General features: G+C 38.2%; 1 protein-coding gene across 3 annotated transcripts in view; it reads right to left on the bottom strand.

Moving 5' to 3' along the window:
• The window catches only part of RNF182 (ring finger protein 182), a 73816-nt gene that overhangs the window by 22916 nt on the left and 27201 nt on the right, over window positions 1–23699 (bottom strand). For 2 of the 3 annotated variants that reach the window (XM_058555234.1, XM_058555233.1), the window contains exon 3: window positions 9261–9344. The exons of the other annotated variant lie outside the window; for it this stretch is intronic. The gene's annotated coding sequence lies outside the window, so the exon portion shown is untranslated. The remainder of the gene's footprint in view (window positions 1–9260; window positions 9345–23699) is intronic. 3 annotated transcript variants of the gene reach the window in all.

Consider the following 23699-nt stretch of genomic DNA (forward strand, 5'->3'; position numbering starts at 1 on the left):
ATCTGAGAACAAGATCTATAAAAATCTCTTTTCCCTTGAATTCGTTAAGGTCTTCTTTGTGGTAAAGCATATGATTGAGTTTTGTAAGTAATCCAGAAAAGAATATTCTGTATTCAAGGGATATAAGGTTCGAGCATATCTGTTAAATATAACTTTTTTATTTATTCAGTTTCTCTCTCTTAGGAGTCTGTACACGGTTAACGCAGGTTGGGACAAGTGAGAAAGGTTTATTAAAATGTCTCACCATAACTATATTTGCATTTCTAATATTTCTGCTTTACAGATTTAGTGGCTATGTTATTTAACATATAAAGGTTTATTTATCTTCTTCATAAACTGTGCCTTTTTAAAATCATTATATAATGTCTTTCCATATCTTATTTATGCCTTTCACTTAAATACCACCTGTCTAAACCTAATGTTGCTAGTTCTTCTGACTCTGTATTTGCCTGGGATCTTTGTCCATCCTTTTGTTTTCAACTTCTCTCACTTTGTTTCAAGCGTTTCTTACAAACACTATATAACTGGCTTTTGCTTTTTAATTCAGTCTAACAATATTAAAGTTTTAACGGGAAAATGCAGTTCATTCGCATCTAATGTAAAGACTGTTATATTTGAACTTACTCTTTCCTTCTCACTTAACTGATTTAGAAAAATTTCCTCTATTATCTCTCCTCATCTTGAGGTGTTTCTGATTAACTTTTTGTTTGATACTATTTTCTTGAGTATTTTTGTTAGAAAATGCGTGACGATACCTTTGAATTCTTACATAGGAGATTTCTTTTACCCTGACAGGGAAATGGCACCTTACTATGTATGTGATTTTCAGGCTGCCACCTTTTTGTCTCCATGGTCTACAGAAGTTAATCCACTATCTCTAGCTTCCTGTGTCATAGACGAGAAATCTGCTGCTAGTCTGATACGTCTTAATGGCAGGTAATTTGTTCTCTCTGCCTGGAAGCTTCTAAGATTTTGCTTTTTATTCTTAACGAGTTCAAGAACTTCTCCAATATATACAGAGATGTTTTTTTTCATAAATCTTGCTTGGAACTTGATGAGCCATTTGAATTTACAGACTTATGTCTTGATCTTTAAGCTCAGAAAATTTGTTTCTTCCAGTTATTTAACTACATATTGCCTTTTCTCCATCTGTTCCTTTTTTTCCTTCTGGCTCTCCTGTTACTTACATGTTATATTTCCTATATAGATTTTCTTTTTTTTTTTTTAAGTTTATTTATTTTTCCCCCAAAGCCCCAGTAGATAGTTGTATGTCGTAGTTGCACATCCTTCTAGTTGCTGTATGTGGGACGCCGCCTCAGCATGGCCGGAGAAGTGGTGTGTCGGTGCGCGCCCGGGATCCAAACCTAGGCCGCTAGTAGCGGAGCGCGCGCACTTAACCGCTAAGCCACGGGGCCGGCCCTCCTAGATCTATTTTCTCTTGTGATTTCCATCGCTTTATATTTTTGTTCTATGCTTGTAGATTCTGCCACTTGACTGACCAGGCTACATCTCCTTCACTCATCTACTAAAATGTTTGATTCGAAAATCATGCATTTCATCTCTAGGAAGTCCTTTGGTGCTGCATTTAAATCTCCTTAAGTGCTCTTACTATTTTTTGTCCGGTCGTCATCCGTCTCCAGCTGCCGCTCTATGACATTACCACGTGTTCTATGTGTTCTCATGGACTGTCTTCTCTTTGGCTGTGGTGCATTTTTTCTCTGTTATATCACTGGAGTTCAGGTCTGACTGTTGGAGGACCTACGTGACTGCACTTCTGTGAGTGGTGGGAGTACAGTGGTCTCTACTCCTGTGGTCTAGCAGTATGACAGCAGGCAGGCGCCAGGGCCCTGCCAAGGTACCAGGGAGGAAGACTTTCTGCTTCGAAGTCTCCTCACACTCTCCCAGCCTCCAAAGGACTCACCCCAAGTGTTCATTTCTCCTTGGTCTCTTGTGGGACACACACACACACTCATGCATATAGAATGGGGTGAGGGCAATTTCAATTTTCCTCCCAGGAGTCCCCCAACCTCTGCAGGTCAAGCTCTTTATAGTATCCCATGCATTCTGATCCTCCCCTAGGACTCATCAGATGCCAGTCTTCAGTGCCAGCCCAGCCAAGGAAGAAATCCCCCACCTGTTCCCCCTCACCTTCAACTTCCACAGAGCTCAGGACTCTGCTGGCTCCAGGAGTGGTTTGGGTCAGAAGAGGCAGACAGTGTAGAATTGAGAATGGCAGCACAGTGAGCCACTTTACGTTGCTATCTTGCCAGAATCCTTGTCAACTGTAATTCTTGGATTTCTTTTTTCAAACATTTATCCAGATGGGAAACACAGCAATTTGTGATAAAAGTTTAATTTGAGGAGAACATCGGCAGTCCTAATCATGTTCAGTGAATATTACATAAAAAAACGTATCAAACTGATATTCATCCCTAAGTTCATAACTATTCTTGAAATTCACTTTTTAAAAAACTCTCCCTTTTACACATTCTTCTGTTTCCCTTCTACAGCAAACTGTCTATCTTTTCTAAATAGCACCTTTCAAGTTCTACATCTTATTTCAGAAAGTTGTATTAGCACACACCAATTATATCAAAAAGCCATTAGATAAAAATTATTCATATTTTTCTATTTCAAAAACATTCATATATACTTTTAAAAACTTAGATGTTTGGGGTCTTTGCTGCTTGAATCTTAGTCTGTTTGGGGTCTTCTTCCCCAGTTTTTCAGGATATAACTCTTCTATTTCAATTTTAAATTTATTAGTAGACCATTTTATCTACATATCCTTTGCCCTTCCGTATCATATGTAGTAGTACTGTCTGCAAATGTGGCTGTAATAACTATCCACAGCCCTGCAAAAACTTTGCAGTGTGACTTTCTGTTCATCCCATCAACAGGTAGAGGAATCTGCTTCCCCACCCCTCAAATCTAGGCTGGCCCTGGGACTCCTTTGACTAACAAAATAAAGTTGGAAGTGACTTTGTGAGAGTTCTGAACTCTGACCTCAGGGTGCCCAGCAGCTTCTGCTCTTGCCCTCTTGCAACCCAGGCTAGTCTCCCTGAAGATGAGAAATCAGACAGAGAGAGAGAAGCCCAGACAAAAGCCAGCACCAACACCAGTCACGTGAGTGACACCATCATAGACCAACTGGCCTCAGTTGAACCACCAGTGACTACAGCCAACTGAATGAAAGACCCCAAGAGAGACCAGCAAGATTCATCCCTACAGAGCCCAGTAGAAAATGCTGATCCACGGAATCATGAGCAAATAAACAGCTGTTGTTTTAGGCCACCAAGTTTTAAGGTGGTTTGTTTTGTAACGATAGATAACCAAAACATCCCCTTTCCAAACTAATCCACAGCTAATCTCTGTCCAAAGAAATTATTTTCCTCATTTATCAATGGTCATCATTCCTACCTAGAAGACTTGCTTATGTGCTTTGAAGCTTTCTAACCCTGTAGTTCTTGCAATTTTTGTTCATGTTAGGAAATTCTTGGTCAAAAGACAATTTCTGTATATTCTTCTGTATATAAACTTTTATAATTTTTATTATAATAACTTCTGTTAACAGTCTCTCTAAGAAGCTCAAAAATTTTAGAAACATTGCATAACCTTCGCAATAGTGAAGGGCAAGTATAACTCCCATTTAGTAGATGTGTAAAAGCCCAAAGAAGGTAAGCATTTTTTCCAAAATTACATGAAAAATCAGGACAAAGGAGGTTCAAAAAATATGCTGTCACTGTGATCCTATTTTTTGCCTGTTCAGGGCTCTATCTTGTGTATCACTCCACGGTCCATATGAATTAAGTTTATACACCTCAGGGGGAGAAATACTTCTCTAAAGTATTTCTCATTCAGGTTTCAGTTAGCCTGCATCATGCTCAGAGTCCATCAACCATTTTAATTTGGCATTAACAGGACAGGCTACATTTTTCTCCTTATGAAACAGTAACAACTGCCAAGTTTCAACTCTCATTTCCTGGATCCTCCTCCCACCCTGGAAAATAAACAATATTAACACTGCTCTCTACATGACAAGCAATATATTTTAAAGGGCTCGCTCGCCAACAAAAAAACTGATATAAATTAAGAAATTGTCATTCCCATTATCTCTAGTTTCTGTTGTGAGAGATGGTGGGTGCTAAAGCCTTGCTTCTATCTTTAATTTCTTTTTATGCAAAATGGAACATCACTGTTCAAACATTTTCATTTCATGATCATCAGTTTTTATGACAGCCTAAATTCTTTGACTAATAATTTTATCCCCCAAAATATACGAGAGATGCTGGCATTGTAGCAGCATTCTTCTTCGTGAATAATCAAGGCAGGACACTGGTTTTTAAGCTCAGCTATTGATAAACGACACACACTTGCCATCTCTCTAATGCCAAATCTCTCATTCACAAAACCCCATGCTCCAAATCTTAGTATTCATGGCACTTGAGTCTCAAATTAGGCTTAAACCACACATGTGGCATCTACTCTCAAGTAAGTCCAGCTTTTCCATCTGGAGATTCGTTAAGTTGGCTTCCAGTTAGAGTTTGAAAGATTCATATTCCTGTTAATAATTACTAATCACCAATAATATCCTGGTCTCAGTCCCAATTATCATAGTTCTTCCTTAGGGAATATTAATAATGTTTGAAATTTTGTATAGCATGAGACTATCAGAATTGAGGTTTTTTTCTATGCCTTTTCATTAAAAACAATCCCTCTTGCTATAATAAAAGGCTCTGACTTAGAAAACCCTAAAAGAATAGGCTCAACAGATGCCGAGCACTCATTCTTGAAGGATCAACAGCTGACTCTAAATCAATTTAACCAGCAACACCGATAACCCTTAATGGTTGCTTGGCAGCATACTGAGCACTTCTAGAAAACTTCCCTCAAAGATTAAAACTCTTTTAATCCTCCAAGACCAAGCAATTTAATTTGATGGATAATCATAATCTATTTATTAGAATACAGTCAAGTTAATGATCTAGAATTCTAGGCTATTAATTTTGGATGAGAGGCCACTATTTACACATATGAAGGAGGGATTTATGATGCATCGTTTGCAAGTGGTTTTAAACCAATGAATGTCCAGCAACAAGGGATAAAAAACAGGTACCCCTCATCCACATTGCTGCAACCTCAGGACCCTGGACGTGCAGGCAGGCGCATGACCATCACTTGCAGGCAGTCTGAAATGGAAGCACTTAGGATCTGGAATAAGGGGATCTAGATTTGGGACCTGGCTCCGACACTGACTGGTCATATGATCTTGCACTAAGAGATAACACCTACCTCACAAGGCTGTTATGAGGATCCAATGAAATCATATAGGTATAAATATTTTGCATAAATAAGCACTATACGAATGTGATCAGAAATTCAGAAACAACGTATCCATTGATAATTTTAAAGTACTTCAGCACTCGAAACTGAAAGTAGATATAAGAATGTGCATTGAATACGGTATCAAAAGGTACACAGGTTTTCTGTCTATAGATAGAGCACCCAGCAAGTAAAACATAATCTACCAATTTTGCAATATTGTTAATAATCTCAACTACCTGATGAGTTGAGAGGAAATTTCATTATTTTTGGTCTTGCTTATTCTATCTAAACGGGGCACTAACAGATAACGTATAAGTCTTATAAGTTTAAATCGTTTGCTTGGTGCCTTACTCTTTACTTGGAAGAGGCAAACAAAGATATAATTTAAAAAGACCACGGGTTAATAGGAACACAGGCTGCAAATTACATTATCAAAAGTGACTAAGTCCTTTCCCATGAGACAAATCTCTTTACTGTTAAATTCCTTCCTCCATAATTTCCCTTGGCCAAAGTTTCATAAAACTCTCTAACCGTATCAAGAAAGAACAAAATGTCTACAGAAACTGACATAGGTGATTGCACCGTTTCTGCAATTTCAAACTTAAGGAGAAGTGGGTTAATTATTTTGATGCTGATTTCACTAAATGAAACTAATACTACAACACAGAAACTCAAGTGTTCTCTCTTCTTCAGATAGAGAAGAGAGAACATTGTAACTGTTCTCTCTTGAGAACAGTTGTAACAGCCTTTCTTTTGGAAGACAGAGGTAATAGACTTACCAGTCAAAAAAGTATATGATTATACTCCTGAAGCCATGGCTGAAAATCACCGACTTGCAATATATTTTTATCGATATATTAGCAATTGATAGGAAAGTCATCTTGAACTGCTATAGAAACTCACTTAAAAGAGCAACAGTTTGATTTTAATCCTTGATAGACTGACGATGTAGGCCTCTTTTGATGCTATCTCTTTCATTTAGTCATTCAACAAGTGTTAATGCCTACTTCTACCAGGCTATGTGCCAGATGCTGGGGACGCGAAGACAAATAAGATGAGATTTCTGAAGGCAGAAGTTGATTATAAAGATAAATGGATCCTTTTCTGCCCTCATCTTGTTTCACATCTCAAGAGCTGTCTACCCAATGACCACACCCTTCTCCCTGAAACCCTCTCATCGTTTCTATGATGTCACACTTCTTTTCCTGCCCACGCTTTCTCAATGTTCTCTGCCAGCTCCTCTTCCATCAAATCTCTAAATGTTGGAGCACCCTAGCACTTGGTCTTGAGCCATTGTTCCTTCTCTATCTGCCCTCTTTCCCTTGGATTGTCTCATCTACTCCAACACGTGCAAATACCACCTGACAACACCCCCAATTTTGTGTCTGCAACTCATACCTTTCCTCTGAATTCCAGACTGCCTACTGGACACCTCCACTTGTATTCTTACAAACATTTCAAATTTAACTTAAATCTAAGACAAGTCTTAATCGTCAACTCTAACCCCCACCCAACATAGCCTCCCCATCATAATAAATGGCACTACCATTCTCTCAGTTTTTCAGGCCAAAAACTAGGAGTCATCTTTGATTCTACACTGTATCTCACTCCTCACATCCAACCCATTGGCAAGTCAAGTCAATTCTACCTCCAAAGGATGTCTCCAATCTTCCAACTTCATCCAGTCTTTGACCTTGTCCATTACCAAACAGTCTCCTAACTGATCTTCCTGCTTCTAATCTTGCCCCACTACAAACGATTTTCTTTGCAACAGCCAAAAGTGAGCTTCTAAAATTATAAATTAGATTATATCTATTCTCTGTTCAACAGTTTTCCATTACATAGAGATTAAAATCCAAATTCCATACAGCAAGGTACAGTAGTCCCCTCTTATCCACAGGGGATATGTTCTAAGACCCCCAGTGGATGCCAGAAAACCCAGATGGCACCGAACTCGAAATATACTATGTTTTTTCCTATACATACATACAAACCTACGATAAAGTTTAATTTATAAATTAGGCATGGTGAGAGATTAACAAGAACTAATAATAAAATAGAACAATTACAACAATATAATAATAAAAGTTATGTGAAATGTGCTCTCTTTCTCTCTCAAAATATTTATTGTAGGGGCCCACCTGGTGGCATAGTGGTTAAGTTTGTGCACTCTGCTTCTGTGGCCCGGGGTTTGCAGATTCGGAACCCAGGCGGACCTACACACCACTCATCAAGCCATGCTGTGGTGGCATTCCACATACAAAAATAGAGGAAGATTGGCACAGATATTAGCTCAGGGCCAATCTTCCTCACCAAAAAACAAAACAAAACAAAAAAGCACTGAAAATATTTTATTGTACTGTACTCACCCTTTTTCTTGTGATGATGTGAGATGATACAATGCCTACGTGATGAGATGAAGTGAGATGAACGACATACGCATTGTGATGTAACGTTAGGCTACTATTGACTATGTATCCTCAGAAGGAGGATCATCAAGCTATGATGATGTAGATGGCTGGGGATCCAACAAAGGGATGATTCACATTCCGGGCAGGATGGAGCAAAATGGCAGGAGATTTCATCACGCTACTCAGAACGGCGCACAATTTAAAACTTACGAATTGTTTATTTCTGGAATTTTCCATTTAATATTTTCAGACCGCGGTTGACTGCGCCTAACTGAAACTGCGGACAGTGAAACTGCAAATAAGGGGGGACTACTGTACTGTAGTCCCTGCCATCCCTCCAGTCCATCTTGAACTACTGTCCACATTGCCTTCCTGTCACAGAGGCCTTTGTTAAGTTCCATGAACAGTCCAAACTCTTTCCTGCTTTAGGCTGTTTCCTCCATGTGAAATGTCCTTACTGAGCTCTTTCCTTCTAATTGATCTCAACTTCAATATAAAGTCCTCAAAGAGGTCCTCCTAATTACTTTGTGTTAGAAATCCCTTACCCTTTGTTTTCTATTACAGCACCCTGGTTACTTTCTTCAAAAAACTTACAAAAGACCAATTTAACTAATTAATTTGTTTGCTCTCAATTTCCACTACTAGAATGTAAATTCTAAGAATACAAGAGCCATTGATATGTTGTTTACTATTGTAGCACAAGCACCTATCATAAGCCAGCACAGAGTAAATACTCAATAAATACTTGTCATATACATAAATATATTGAACCGTCTCCAGATCCTCCTATCTCCCCCAATCTGTGATGGTACACCCTACCCTTCTAAGTGTGGTGGAGTCAGTACTTTGTCTTTACAAATATTCTTGAATACTATAAATTTCTAATCTAGATTTTTAAATTATAAATCCAATATCCCAAAATTTCCATAAAAAAAATCGAATCTGATCAGCTGAACTTCCTAAGAAATCTTTAACTATAAAATAAAATATGTAAAAAGATTTGTAAATCATAGCATCTAGGAAGCCCTCAATATACGCTGAACAAATGAATGAATTCCTTCTTTATCTTCATCACTGAAAATCCTCAGTTTTCATAAACATTTGTCCACAATCAGCTTCAGGCTTAGGCTCATCAAAGATACCTATTAATGAAATTCATAGAATACAATTCCTATAGGATTGTTTCTCTATAAATGTCCAGTCATCAACCTGAAGAGGTATACTTTGTCCTTAAGGCTTGTAAATTTTCTCTAAATGTTTCCTTATATACTAAGCAAAACAGTTATCACTACTCTATCTCAATACTCACAGCTTTCTCAAAATTATAAATACAGTAAAAGCTAGAAAGATGTCATCTTTATAATATTATTCTAAAATAAAAACAAAGTCACAAAAATATTTTTCCTTTTTATCTCTCCCGAAAGTGTTTTGCTCACTTCCCATAATTCTAGAGAATACATTCTCTCTTCTCCAGTATTAATAAAAATAGCTATATCTCCTGAAATGAAGTATATTTATACTTACCAAAGTCCAACTGTGCTCTGACTCAGCAAAACGTGACCAATCCAATTAATGAAATGCTTCAATTAATAATGGGCAAAAAGAATTCTAAAGGAAAAAAAAATCACATTCTAAATTCTACTACATTTACTATATGTCTTCATCCATGCTTGGCAAGAAGAAACAGAAATATAGATCAAATTTTGTCGAATGTATTGGCCTTGAATGGCTTTTCTCAATAGGCCTTTTCAGACTCAATCTTAATGAATGTGTCACTCTGTAACGCAGCTATATAATATGGCATTATTGATTGATATATACTCAGCTATGAAGATCAGGATAAAGTAAAAAGCCGCAATTTTTTTAATGAGATAAAAATGGTATTTGCATAAGAAAAGCAGCACACTGTTAGGAAAGATAGCTTTATCTTTATTACATACTATGGATAAGTGATTTTGTCATGTGACACATACTAAACATTCGCATCCTCTAAAGGCAAGCCCAGAAGAGCATTGCTTCCTTTTTTATTAGCCCAGAAAACAATGAGTGTGAGGAAGCTTTTAAACTATGAAAAAAATTCCTCCTAATTTCAGGGTTGAGAGAAAAAGAGCTCAGCAGCTGGTATCTCTGAAGATGGTCAGAATTAGTCTGGAAAACCTTCATGGAAAAAAGAAAAACTTGTAGTGGGACAAGATATATTAAATAGAGAAAGAATGTGATAGAGTAGTCTAAAGCAGAGGACAGCCAGCAGAACGGGCCAAAGCAGAGACAGGAAGCAGCAGAAGATGAAAATACACAGCTATTGGGAGACAACTTTCAGAAGGTTTAAACCCAATCTTTTCATTGATCAACTAGCAACCAGAGGCTCCATGAGTGACATGAATACATTTAAAGGGTACCTCAAGAACACGGTGGACTCTCTTCTCTTGGATTTTATTTTCCATTGTTTAAAGTCAAAGTTTAAACAACTTATACTTGACAATAAATACAGAAATAGAAGCTCAGACTTAGAGACAGAGTTCTCAAAGTCTATATGGTGTGGGAGATCAAAATTTGGCCACCCTGAAATATATCTCTTTACCTTGATTGTTTTCTCTGAAGGACATTTGACCTCCCCCACTAACTGCCTAAAGAATTTGACATGGTGGCTCCTTCCTGGAACAGATCTTCTATCATGATGGTTGTAAAGATAATGTAAAATAGATGTTACAATGGGAGGGGCACCAAGCCCCTTTTATCAAAAACTCTGTCTCTCCCTGACCACATTATCTATAGATGACCCCGAAAAGAATTGTCCTCCTGCCCTCTGAAGTCCCAGGCCACTACCCACCCCCAACACGCTCCTCGCCTTTAGCTGCAATACTTAAGCAAGCAGCTTAGACAGAGGGACGAGTTGCTCATTTCTGAGCTTCTCCCATGTATACATGTTATTAAACTTGGTATTATTTTCTCCTGCTAACCTGTCTTATTAATTATTTGGCCAGCCATAAGAACCTTAAGGGAAAGGGCAGAGGGGGATTCTCCCTCTTCCCCCGACAATGGGAATACCTGAAATCATGGAAATAAGACTGGCAAACTGTGAACTTCCCAAAGAAGTCAGAGAAACAGAAAGTGAGAAATGCTGAGGATATCTAAAACAAGAACATTGTGAATGAGTTGGGAAAAGAGATGAGAGAAAAGAAATCGAGAAGAGGATGAGAAGAAAAAAGAAAGGTCATCCCTAAAGCCAAAGAAGGAAAGGGTGACAAGGAGGTGTCAAAAGCAGTAAGTAGGTCAATGACACAAACACGTCAAGGAGACCACACATGACCACAAACATCTCAGAGGAAGACAGACTACAATGTGTTTAGGGTGAAAATCTGGCTGTGGCAGAGAGAAAATGCAGAAGATGAATTTGGACAGCTAAAATAACAGAGAAAAGAAGCAAGGAGGAACATTAGCACAGTCAACTGACTTCAGTGAAATATGGATGATAAATCAGGAGAGCCTTTTGATAGGCACGATAATGTTAAATTTGAGCTCTTTAAATGTCTATTTTTTTCCAACTTGGCACTAATGAAAAACCAGAGTATTAAATCAAATTTCAGATTGTAGGCTAACTAAATAACATTGCATGATGAACAAATGTCAGTTTTGCTTAACAACAGTGACCTAGTCATGACAAAAACAAGTATGTTAACATAGATAAAAATTATATAAAACTTCGAGAAAGAATCTAATTTCTGAATTTGAAAAACATTAAATGTTTTTCTTACCTAACAAAAAGGAAAACCCTAGCATCGTGGATTTTACAGCTGCAGAGAGAGACCACTGATTCATTTTATAATAACAGTACAACTGACACATTCTGCCATGAAGCTAAGGATACCTCCGAAGTGCCACAGACACCAGCCCCAGGGCTTGTATCTACAGGGCCTAAGTCTAAGAAGCCTGAAACATCAAATATGTGAAAACATGCATAATTTCATGATGATACTTAAAAAAACAAAGTGATCACCTTTGGAAGAGGCTAGGAAACCAACTCCTTATTCCGAAAAGGGGTAATAAATAAAGGGCAAGACTCAAGCATTCATCCTGCCTTTCCTTTACCAACAGCTCCTTAGAGTAACCAAATAACCGATGAGGCAAAATTCTTCTTTATATTTCAACTAACGGACAAAGGAAGAATGATAGAATTACAATATTATTTTGCAACCCCTAATGAAATAATTGATGTAGGTCATGCATTGGCAAATACAGGCCAGTGGGCCAAATCTAGTCTGGTAAATAAAGTTTTATAGGAACACAGCCACGCCCATTCATTTACATACTGCCTAAGGCGGCTGTTGCATTACAATGACATATGGCCCGTAAAACCTAAAATATTCACTATCTAGCTCTTTAGAGAAAAAGTTTGCCAACTCCTGATCTAGATGACAATTATCAACGGTTGCTAAAACCACTAAAAAACTACAAAGGGGACCAGGTATTAAGCGCCCTTGATGTCCTGCAATAGGAAATACATACCTCACCTCTGAAGACTTCTTGCCAAAAAATGGAAAGTCTGACTGAACCTCTGGTTCTAATCACCAGTTCACAGGAAATATAGGGGACAGAAAAACAAATTAAACTACACCATAGGAACACAATTAGTAAAAATTCACACTGGGGGAAACTCTACAGGCAAAGGATCTGGTGTCTTCAACAAATAAATTGCAAGGGAAAAAAAAGGGCAAACCTATAGATAAAAAGAGGCCTAAGAGATTTATCACCTAAATGCATGTGTACTCCTTATCTGGATTCTGATTCCAACACACCAACTGGAAAAAAAGTTTACAAGACAATCAGGGAAATTTGAATACTGAACTGATACTTGATGACAGTAAGGAATTACTGTGCTGTTTTCAGGTGTGCTAATAGTGTTGTGGTGATATTTTTTAAAAAGGCAAGTCTCTTTATTGTTTTAAAGACACATCCTAACGCATTCACAGATGAAATAATACGACATCTGGCTTTGTTTAAAATAATCCACTGGAGAAGAGGCAGATAAATGAAGCAAGATTGGCCATATGTTGATCATGGTTAAGGCCAACTGATTAGTAAAAAGGGATTCATTCTACCATTTTCTCTACTTTTGAATATGTTTAAAGTTTTTCCATAATAAAAAGATAAAAATAAAAACCATTAGCAAAGCTTTCTGTCCCTACTTTCCAATATTTGTGTTCATGGATGTTTGTTTCTCCCCCTGCCCATCCAAGACGTAGCTCTGTTCATAAACCAAATATTTATTGAACACTTACTGTACCATGGACCTTGTGCTAGGTGCTGGCGATGATCTGACCTTCAAGGCACGTACAGTCTAGAGGTGAAGCCCAGGAAGCCACTCAGCTCCTACAGCACTTGGTGGTACACCCTACAAGAGCAGGATCCAAAGCATGCAAGGGAATGCAGAGAAGGGGGAGCTACACCTCCTGTGTTCCCCGTTCCCACCCTTTAATATACACATATATACACAATAGAATACCATTCAGCCATAAAAAGAAGTGCCATTTTCCACAACAGGAATGAACCTTGAGGACATTATGCTAAGCGAAATAAGCCAGTCACAGAGAGACAGATACTCCATGATTCCACTTATACAAAGTATCTAAAGTAGTTGTGGGAGATCAAAATTTGGCCACCCTGAAATATATCTCTTTACCTTGATTGTTTTCTCTGAAGGACATTTGACCTCCCCCACTAACTGCCTAAAGAATTTGACATGATGGCTCCTTCCTGGAACAGATCTTCCATCTGATGGCTGTAACATAATGTAAAATAGATGTTACAATAGGAAAGGCACCAACAAGCCCATCTTATCAGAAATTCTGTCTCTCTGGCCACATTCTCTGGATGGCCCTGCGAGGAGTTGCCAGACAAACATTTACATTTCTAAGGGAAATCTCCATTTGTAAAGGTATCTCCCTCTCTGTCTTGGGAAGAGGGGGGATGACCTCATTTCTAGAAACTTATCAATGTGGAAGGTGAGGTCTTAAATCTGCATAATAACCTTACCCTTGTTTACAGTGCTTTAGTGGTAATCTCCTGTAACTGACACCCCCCACCCCCAACATCCTCCTTTGTCTTTAGAAGAAGATGGTATTTAAGATGAGAATTTCTGCTATTGTGTGGAGAAACGCAGTGTCCCTGCTTTCTCCCATGTATACATGTTATTAAACTTGGTATTATTTTCTCCTGCTAACCTGTCTTGTTGATTATTTGGCCAGCCAGAAGAACCTTAAGGGAAAGGGCAGAGGGAGATTCTCCCTCTCCCCCGACATAGTCAAATTCATAGACTCAAAGAGTGGAACAGTGGTTGTCAGGGGGGAGGGGGAAATGAGGAGTTGCTAACCAACAGGCATAAAGTTTCAGTTAAGAAGATGAATAAGTTCTAGAGATCTGCTGAACAACAGTCAGCAACAATATGGTATTGTGCACTTAAAACTTTGTTAACAGGGTAAATCTCATGTTAAGTGTTCTTACCACAATTTTTTAAAATGGGTTATTTTACTACTAAAAAAAAAAAAGAGGAAAACTATCAACATAAAATTCAAGCATAACAATAATAGAAGGAAAACAACAACATTAAAAAAAAACCTTACTGTTTAACACCCAAAACAGCATAAATTAACAGGTTTTGACACAAGTAACAGACGTGTTATACTTCAATCTTTGAAATTTTTAAAACACAGTAGTGGTCACATTTAGTCAAAAGCTTGTAAAAGGTTTGTTTATTTTTTTAGTTCTGTGTAGTGTTTTGTTGTTACTTTATTTTTGCCTAAACTGTAGTGTGGGGGTCACTCACAAGAGATCTGACAGATTCAGACAGAAGATTCTGACACAGAGCGCCCTGCTAAATCCCGATGGGGCCACCAGGGACACTGCTGAGTCACTGTCATCTCCACCTAGGGGCAATTTCACCTTTTCAGGTTATTTTCTAAAAGAATGTAGTGGTAACTTGTGGAGGTTTGACATTTGATAAGTACATTCTGTGATAACGACATCTGAGGGTAAATCTCCACAGTGGGCCACAGTCATTCTTGGTTAGACCAGTCTCAGCTTTCTCTGATGAGCAGGCTCTGGGATCCTGAGTAAATATCTTGGGGAAAGCACTTAACCTTTCTGGGTCATGGCTCTTTCATCTGAGAAATTAGGATTCTGGACTTGGTGGCTACAGACCTTCCAGTTCCAACAGTACAGGGACCTATAACTAGGAGCAGCCTTTCCACACATATTGGGGTGTGAGCAGTAACTCAAACAACAGCTGAGAACATCTACATCCTGACAAGGCAGAGCACTAGTAACACTCTTACTTCCTCACTACTCAGAGTTCATTAAGCCTCGCTAAATTTTCTCCTAAGGACATGGCACATAGTAAGCAGCGTATCTATGTTAACTGTTATTAATGTACATTACTTTTGAGGAAAGCAAATTGCTACACTGTTGTTAGTGTCATTGAGTGGATTCTGACTCCTAGCGCCCCTGTGTCCAGCAGAACAGAACCCTGCCCCGTCTTTTTGCACCATCCTCTCACCTCCCCGCGCTATATCAGACAACGCTCTGCTGCTATGCATAGGGTTTTCACGACCAGTTGTTTCAGAAGTGGGTGGCCAGGTCCTTCTTCCTAGTCTGTCTTAGTTTGGAAGCTCTGCTGAAACCTGTCTACCTTGGGTGACCCTGCTGGTATTTGAAATACCAGTGGCAGAGCTTTCAGCATCACAGCAACACACAGCCACCACAGTATGACAATCGACAGATGGGTGGTGTGGTTCCCTGACTGGCAAACGAACCCAGGCCTCGGCAGGGAGAGCACTGCATCTTAACCACTAGACCACCAGAGCTGGCTAAATTGCTAAATTTAACAATATTAAAATACACATTAATGATCAGAGGACGGCACTTTGAAGTAAAAAATATCTAGGTTTGAACCCAACTCCACCAACCGCTAACTATATGATCTTCGTCTGGGCCTCTGCCTCTGGATTGAATATGGAGATAATACTGACCTTACAGGGTTGTTACAAGGATTAAGTAAAAATAACAGATGTAACGTGGCCGGTTAAACAAATATTAGTTCCTTCTCTCCTAGCCAGTTCTGGATATTAAATTCTTCTAGGTATCCCTGATCTCCACTTCATTTCTGCTCTCATCCTGGATTTCCAATCACAAAATACTCTTGCTTGCTGCCTGTGTTACTGACAAAGACTCTCTCCTTGGCCAAACTTGACTCAGGCTCCTCTGAGCCCTCGGCTCAACTAGGCCTCAACGTCAGCCTATAAAAACTATAACTTTCAGCACAAATGATTTCATCCACCTCCCACACTAAGAGACTCAAACAAACACTAGCACAGTTTCTATCAGCTCAAGGTCGTGTTCCTAGAAGGATGACCCCAGCTCCCCAAAATGCCTGCCTGAGAAAGTTCAAGACTGCCAAAAGAATTTATACGGTGTGTTCCAGCTAAAACCTGACTATAGGCCACTCAGCTCCCTTTTCTGAGAGCATTTACTTTAAAAAGCTTGCAATTATAAATCCTTTGCCCGCCCCTTTGAGATGTAAATCTTCTACCACCCAGAAATGTCTCCTCAAGGACCTGGGAGCCACCCCTTTGAAATGCAAACATCCAGGGACATAGCTCTCCTGTCTCCCAGTCCCTGTGGGAGAGCAAGAGCCTAATTTCATGGGGCTCCAGGCTCCAATGTGCAAAACTTCTTCCTGTCCTAAAGATTGAGAAGTTGGTTCCTCCTCCAGACAAGTGTCAATGAACAAACTCAGAATGCCTAACCATGTAGACCAACTCCCCTTAACGACCTTTAGTACCCTTCCTTTAGCACACTGCAGAATTTAAGAGGCTTCCCATCTTTTGTTTTCGGTGGCTTTGAGCTCAGTTTACACTGAAGTCTCTCTCCCCCTACAACAGTAGTACTGAATAAATCTGTCTTGCAGTTTTTTACCAGAGTCTGGTGCAAAATTTTTCTTTAACATTATTCACTTAGCCAACTTTTACTGAATACCTCCCACGTGCTAGGTACCATATAGCCAACAACGAGCAAGATGCTGTCACCTTCCTCACGGAGCTCATAGTCTAGTGACAGGAACAGGCATATTTGCAAAATACAGCAGTCACAGGCAGCAAGATAAGTGATGGTGGCACACAGTTCTACCGGCATCTCAATATTCACATGTCCAGTAGTATAACTTATTGTAAAAAGTCCTATATCTATATCTCCCTCAAAAAAACGTGGACTGGAAGGCAGAAACAAGCTCCAGGGGCCTAGTAATGAGGCTGTACATCATGCAGCATTTTGCAATTTTATCAAAGGTTTTGATACACATCCTGTTATTGGACATACTTTCTTATTTGGATGAATGAAATTACATAGCACTTTGTAATTCAGAAACACTTTCACTATTCAGACATCTACAAGGTAGCCATTAGTGTCCCCTATGTGCAATCAAATATGTATAATCCTATCAAGACTTATTTTTTATCTACTAATCTACCAAATAAGAATTCCGGAAAAAGACAAGAAACAGGGAAAGGTTTTCTTTCATACGTTCCTAGAAAGTCACTGATTTCCCTTTTTTTTATTTTTCAGTGTACTATAAATCCTCATAAACTTAATACCTTGAACAACAAAAATGCACTTTAAGATGTTATAGGTTCAACTTTTGGGCTTACATTAATTCAAAATCAATGCCTATCAAAAATACACACTTGAGGGGCTGGTCCGACGGCGTAGTGGGTAAGTTCACGCGCTCTGCTTCAGCAGCCTGGGGTTCCCAGGTTCGGATCCCAGGTGTGGACCTACGTACTGCTTGTCAGGCCATGCTGTGGTTGCAACCCATAAAGAGCAGAGGAGGATGGGCACGGATGTTAGCCCGGGGCCAATCTTCCTCGGCAAGGAGAGGAGGATTGGCAATAGATGTTAGCTCAGGGCTCATCTTCCTCACAAAAAAAAAAAAAAAACCACACACTTAAGGGCCAGCCCAGTGGCGTGGTGGTTAAGTTCACGTGCTCTGCTTCAGCAGCCTGGGGTTCACGGGTTCGGATTCCAGGCACAGACCTAGGCACCGCTCATCAAGCCATGCTGTGGCAGCATCCCATATACAAAATAGAGGAAGATTGGCACAGATGTTAGCTCAGGGCAAATCTTCCTCAAGCGAAAGGAGGAAGACTGGCAATAGATGTTAGCTCAGGGCAAATCTTCCTCACCAAAAAACAAAACAAAACAAAACAAAAATCCACACATTTAAGGTCATTATAGTTCATCATAATATTGTTTACTATAGGGGTATATAGAAAAACAGCACCTAACATATTTAGGTTAAAAATTTAGGAATAATAATTAAGAAGTTGCTCCAGCAATATATCAGGGTAACACTGGTATATCAGAGTAGATAAATTTTATTTCTGTGGATCTAATAATTTTTTTGAAGACTTTATTCTTCTAGAGCACTTTCAGATTCACAGCAAAACTGAGAGGAAGATACAGAAATTTTCCATATACTCCCTGCCCCTAAACATGCATAGCCCCCTACATTATCAACATCACTCACCAGGGTGGTACATTTGTTACAACTGATGAATCTTACCAAATAAATTTTAAAGGCTATTTTTAAGATTGATTTTTCCTTTCTATATTATAATGAAAAGGATTAAATTGTAAAGAAACTAGCATAAAAAATTAAGCATTCTGGGTCATTTCACTAATAAACTAAGAAAATAATTTGACATTAATGAGTTGTTACATATTTGTGTTTTTCTAATAATAAACTCAAATGAAGTTGGTTTTAATATTCTACAAATTACAAATAAATATCTACACTAAAAGTCATTATCAAATTTTTATAAAGTTTCCTCATATATTTGATTTTACTGTAATAAATAATAAACAACTAACTGGTTCAAAAGAAAGTATTCAAAGACCAATACTGTAATTACACTGCAGGTCAGTTTATCCTTTTATACAAAACAGTTTTATCTCTTAGCTATTGATGTATATTGAGTAGAATTTCTCTAGTTCAAATTTTGCAGGATAGTTTTTTAACCTTTTCTGTCTAGTCATTGTATCTTGAAGATTATTCCAAGAAAAGACCCTAAGCTAAAGAAAAAAAATTGCATGATCACATATTTTTTTGTCAACTTAGGTCAAATAAAGTACTGACATTAAAAAACACTTTTGGAGTTCCACTTCATGAAGAGTGAAGTAGTTTGTATCAGACCAACCCTCACATGAAGAAAAGTTGGATAAAATTTACAAAAGCAAAGAACTGTTTAAGGCCTTAGACAGCAACCAAAGCAACCGGGACTTGAGAGACCAAAACCCTGGAGAGAAGGGAAGTACACTGAAGTGAACCTGACATTCTCTGCCATTTTGTTTGTCGAGGCATTTGCCGGTTTCTGTGGGCCAAGAAGAAAGCAGCAGCTCAAATTTTCAGCTCACTGCACTAGGTGCAAAGCAGACAGGACCGGAAGGGCCAAGATCCCAAAGAAAAGAGAAGTGCAGAGAAACAGGACCAATACTCTACGTAACATTCCCCTTCAAGATTTCTAAGTCTCAACATGAGAAGCCAGAAAACTAAAAGGAAGGTGGCATATACGAAGTTAAAATACTAAGCAGAGCTTTTGGTAAATTTGTGGGGCTCAGGAAAAAGAAAGTGGAGTTCAGGCTCATCAAGGAGGAAGGCCCCTGTAAACACCTCAGGTCTTCACTTGGGATCTCTAAAAGGCTATGCCCTAGGAATAAAGAAAAACCAAAAGTAAAATATTCCTCAAAAAGAATGAAAGTCAGAATCAAATTTTTCAATCCTTGACTGAATCAAAATAGGCTGCCCCTACTCTGTTTTCCAGAAGAAAATTAAATGCATGCTGAAGAAAGATAACACGATCCAGAGCTTCTACAATTTTTGCAAAAACACTGTCTGACATTCTATCAAAAATACCACGCATGCTAGGGAACAAGACCAAATGACTAAAATTCGAGGTGGGGGAGGAGGGTTAGACAAGAGAAACTGACCCACGGGTGATCCAAATACTGAAGTTATCAGACATGGACATTAGAAGAACTAGGATTAACATGTTCAAGACAACAGATGATAAGTGAAGAATTTCACTAGAGAATTGGAATCTGTTTTTTTAAAAAAAGAAAGAATCAAATAAAGATTGTAAATCTCAAAAATACAATAACTAGAACAGATTTGCTTCAGCATGATGGAGTGAGGAGGTTGGCAAATCCTCTCCCCACAAAACAACTACAAAGCTGGTCAAAACTGGCAAAAACAATCACTTCAGCACTCGGGAAATTTCAGAATACAACAAACTGAGCAGCATTTACTCATGAAAATGACTGAACTTTGGGTGAGATTAACATAAGTACTGTAGTACTCTTGCCTGGGGCTGCTCCCATCACCCTGTGCTCCTCCTTCAGCATAGCAGTTCAACAAGAGCATAACCAACTACGAGAATTAGCAGCTTCGCTACCACTGTCAAGGAAGTTCATTTGATATGAAACGTTGTTTAAAGTGGTGATCTCAATCCCAAGCTAAAAGGGACAGACAGCAAGCAGCTCCACTAGCACAAGATAACAATTCTGTTTGGGGAAAGCCATAGTCTGGCAGACTAGCCAGATATAGTGTTCTAAAGTTAAGACAGCCAAAGGAGGGTTTTTTACAGCAAGCAGCTCCACTAGCACAAGATAACAATTCTGTTTGGGGAAAGCCATAGTCTGACAGACTAGCCAGATATAGTGTTCTAAAGTTAAGACAGCCAAAGGAGGCTTAAAAAACTTTCCAAATAGCCTAGGTTGACCAGAGGCTGAGCACATACGTAGTAGAGACTAAAGTCTAACACACTAACACATTCATGGCCAACAGAGCCCGAATACATGCATAGAAAAGACATAAGAGCATCCAATGGAAGTAAAAACTAGGGCAGACTTGAAAACAGCCTGAACTTTGAATGGATTCCCCATCCCACATGCAGATCCATCTGTAGAGAGTAAAAACCTTACTGGCTTGAGATATCTGAGCACAACCTCTGACTAATCTGTGGCTGAATCTTCAGCTATGCAGACACAGGAAAGATCCCTAGGAAGCCAAGCTTAGAAAATAAAAGATGACAAAAAGAACTGGGCAGACACATCAGCTGCACATTATTGAAAGACAGACTTCACAAATTTAGGCCAGTTAAGTTAATAATCACAAATGAAATAAAACAGCAACCACCATCCTAGGGAAATTAAATCACAATCCACATTGCTATGATATATTATTCAAAGTTCAGTAGTCAACACAAAAATTTTAAGGTATGCAAAGAAACAAAAGAGTGTGACCCATACTCAGGAAAAAAAGTAGTCAAGAAAAACTGTCTCTGAATGACTCAAGATGTTAGATTTAGCAAAGATCTCATGCTGCTATTATAAATACATTTACAGAAATTTAAAAAAAAATTGAAAGAACTGGAGGAAAACGTGGGACAACAATTACTCAACAAATAGAGAATTTCAATAAAGAGATATTATTTTACAAGAACCAAACAGAAACTCAAGAGTTAAAAATTACAATAACTGAAATGAAAAATTCAACAGAAGGGCTCAATGGTACATTTGAGATGGCAGAGGAAAGAATCAGTAACATTAAGAAAGATAAAAAGATATCCAATCTGAAGAACAGAGAGAAAAAAGTTCAAAGAAAAGTAAACAGAGCCCCAGAGACCTGTGGGACAGCATCAAGTATACCAATATACATGTAATGGGAGACTCAGATGGAAAGGAGAGAGAGAAAGAGGCTGGAAAAAATATTTGAAGATATACTGGCCAAAAAAATTCCCAAATTTGATGTAAAAAATCAATCTACAAATCTAAAAGCTCAATAAACCTCAAGTAAGATAAACACAAAGATCCACACAAAGACACACAGTCAAGCTGGTGAAAGACAAAGAGAAAGAAAATCTTTAAAGCAGCAAGAGAAAAACCACTCATCACCTACAAAGGAATAATGAGATTAACAATTGTCTCAAGAGAGATAACAGAAGCCAGAAGTCAGTGGATGACATATTCAAAGTGTGGGGAAAACCGTCAACCAATTGTGCAAAACTATCCCTCAAAAATGAAAGTGAAAAAACATATTCCCAGATAAACAAAGACTGAGAAAACTTGTTCCTAGTAGACCTGCCTTATAAGAAATACTAAAGGAAGTCCCTCAAGCTGAAAAAGAATGACATCAGACATTAACTTGAATTGAAAGGAAGAAATGAAAAGTGTTCCAAATGCTAAATATGTACATAAATACAAAATAGTCTATAAATAAATAAATTTTCCTCATTTCTTCTATCTTCTTTAAAACATATAAAATTGTATAAAGCAATAATTATAACATTGTTGGTTTTGAAATATTTAGAGAGGCGATTGTTTAGTTTCTAATATATGTAGATGTAATATGTGTGACAATAAGAACCCAAAGGAAGGGGAAGGAAAAAAGGATTTAATGGAACAAAGTTTCTGCATTTTACTGGATTTAGGCTACTATTAATCTGAAGTACAGCTATAAATTAAGACACATGTTGTAATCCCTAGAGCAACTACTAAGAAAATAATAACAACAACAACAAAAGCATATGTAAAAATCAACAGACAAAACAGCCCACTAAAAACTAGTTAACACAGGGGCCAGCCCAGTGGCACAAGCGGTTAAGTGTGCATGCTCCACTGCGGCGGCCCGGGATTCGCCGGTTTGGATCCCAGGCGCACACCGACGCACCGCTTATCGAGCCATGCTGTGGCGGCATCCCATATAAAGTAGAGGAAGATAGGCATGGATGTTAGCTCAGGGCCAGTCTGCCTCAGAAAAAAGAGGAGGACTGGCATCAGATGTTAGCTCAGGGCTGATGTTCCTCACAAAAAAAAAAAAAAAAACACTAGTTAACACAAAAGGAGGAAGTCAAAGAGGAAGAAAGGTATGAAATAAGAGATATATAGGACACGTATAACAGAACGGCAGACATAAAACCACATCAATAATTACATTAAATGTAAATGGACTAAATATTCCACCCAAAAAGCAGAGATTGTCTGACTTGATTAAAAAAGCACAACTGAATTAGATGCTATCTACAAGAGACACACCTCAGGTTCTAATGTACAAATAGACTGGAAGTCAAAGTAGAGACAGATATATCATATTAACAGTAAATGTAAGTGAGCTGAAATGGCTATATTAATATCAAATAAAACAGATTCTAATGCAAAAAATATTACTAGAGATAAAGAGGGACATTTCATGATGATAAACCTGTTATTACATCAGGAAGACATAATTATAAATGTATATGCAACTAATAATAGAACCCCAAAACTTGGACAGCAAAATATGATAGTCATGAGAGGAGAAATAGACAATTCAACAACAGTGAGAGATTTCAATAACCAACTCTCAATAATTGGTAGAACATCTTAGACCAACAATCAGCAATAATAGCCAACACTTAAACAAAACTATCAACCAACTTGACCTAACTGATTTTAGTAGAAAACTCTACTCAGTGACTACAGAATATACATTATTTCAAGCACAGATAGGACATTATCCAGGATAAAACATACACTGGGCCACAAAATAAAAGTCTCAATAAATTAAAGATTAGACTCAAAAAAGCATATTCTCTGATTACAATGGAACTATATTAGAAATTCACGACAAAAAGAAATCTGGGAAAATCCCAAATATTTGGAAATTAACACATTTTTTAAAACCTTCAAGGATCAAAAAAGAAATCAAAAGAGAACTTTAAAAATATGTTGAACCTGAATGAAAATGAAGCCACAACATATCAAAACAGATGGGAGAGACTAGCAATGCTTAGATGAAATTTTATAGCTATAAATGCCCATATAAAAAAAGAAAAGTCTTAAATCAATAATCTAAGCTTCCACCTTAAGAAACTAGAC

The sequence above is a fragment of the Diceros bicornis genome, chromosome 14, assembly GCF_020826845.1.
Source record: "Diceros bicornis minor isolate mBicDic1 chromosome 14, mDicBic1.mat.cur, whole genome shotgun sequence".
In the NCBI taxonomy this organism is placed as follows: domain Eukaryota; kingdom Metazoa; phylum Chordata; class Mammalia; order Perissodactyla; family Rhinocerotidae; genus Diceros; species Diceros bicornis.